We start from the raw sequence: 1,552 nt of genomic DNA, 5'->3' as shown, positions 1-1,552 counted from the left end.
ATAGTAGGTCCTGCCAAGAATGAATAAGAAAGCCACTCAACCATTCTGACTTTGCACCCTCACTAAACCTTTCATCCTCCTACATGATACAACTTCGTAATACAAGCCTCCATTCAGCATTAGCGGGCATCAAAGCCCTCGAAACATTCTAGAGAAGGCCTTTCACAAAGTAACTATTTCTCTAAATTTTAGACAAACATAAACAAACATATATATCTATATATATGAAGTTAAATTTTGAAGGTCGAGCTCAAATTTCAGCCTTGCCAAGGTTGCCCTTGACGATTTTCATTTGAGATAATTTCTCGAGAGAAACTGTCTCATCGTCACTTTGCACGCACTAACTTCTAGTCGTAGACACTTGGAAATGCCACACGAGCGAGTGTATGCAGCCTAGATAAGCATTCAGAGACGATTTTATGCTGCTTACGGTGTGAGAGCCCCGACAGCTGGACGTTTGAGAGTTGACATGTTTATCCAACATTAATACAATCCATCGAATCGCTTGCATCGAGCGTCCGTAGTCCAACGGTCAGGATAATTGCCTTCCAAGCAATAGACCCGGGTTCGACTCCCGGCGAACGCACCTTTTTCCCTCCACACTCCTCTTTTCTCATCTCCTTTCTACCAACCTTGGCGTTCGCCTCCACACTCCTCTTTTCTCATCTCCTTTCTATGCAAATGCAAAGCATTCTATAGCACCACCCACCAATGGTTCATAGTGGAGCATCCTGACACTGAACTGGTGCCTCGAAGCCATCTCAGAAGGAGTTAGGTGACAGCGCTGAAGTGGAATTGGAGCTCTTTATAGTAATTGAAAAAACAATTGTGCAAAGGCAAAGCATTCTATAGCACCCAATGGTTCATAGTGGAGCATCCTGACACTGGACTGGAATGAGACATGAAAGAAGCCGAAGAACCGACTGGGTGGAGAGGTTACATCAAGTGAATTCAAGGCCTACTACAAGGAGCATGGGATCAAGACAGGATCAAGAGACACTTGATCCTATCTACAAGGGCCACATTGTTGAATGGTGGTGATGGTACATATACTCATCAATTGGAGTTTACACCAAGCCGGTGCATATACTCACAATAGGAGTTTACACCAAGGCGATGAAGGGGATAACTCTTCAACAAGCTTACTCTAGTAAAAAACCTTCAGTGTCACATTTCACACCATTTGGATGTTATTGTGATATGCATGTTCTAGACTCATCAAGGATCAAGTGGGATTCAAAATGTAGAAAGTGTATCTTCCTAGGGTACAACATGGAGTTAACAAGTTACCGACTATATATGACCCTCAGGCAAGGAAGATTGTTCTTAGCTATGATGTGGTCTTCGTGGTGGAACGGCCCCAACATTAGTTGGGGGAGGAGTTTGCATCTACTTTACCTATCAACAAAGACGTAGCCTAACAACCATAGTCCACAGATACAGTACCAACCCCGCCTGAAGGGAAGGCCCACACCCATTCCATAAGAGGTGAAATCTAAAGATGAAGATACCAAGGTTGTTGAAGCATGGAGGAGACCTCCATATCCAAAGT

The 1,552-nt window shown here is 43.8% G+C and overlaps 1 non-coding gene across 1 annotated transcript; it reads left to right on the top strand.

Moving 5' to 3' along the window:
• The first annotated feature begins 514 nt into the window (after nt 1-514).
• TRNAG-UCC (transfer RNA glycine (anticodon UCC)) lies at nt 515-586 on the top strand. The gene has a single exon. It is a non-coding gene; the product is annotated as a tRNA-Gly (tRNA).
• Nucleotides 587-1,552: the final 966 nt, after the last annotated feature.

This window comes from Cibotium barometz, chromosome 48 (genome assembly GCF_041138505.1).
Source record: "Cibotium barometz isolate CiBa-2024 chromosome 48, ASM4113850v1, whole genome shotgun sequence".
Classification (NCBI taxonomy): domain Eukaryota; kingdom Viridiplantae; phylum Streptophyta; class Polypodiopsida; order Cyatheales; family Cibotiaceae; genus Cibotium; species Cibotium barometz.
This window is presented reverse-complemented; position numbering and strand designations above follow the sequence as displayed.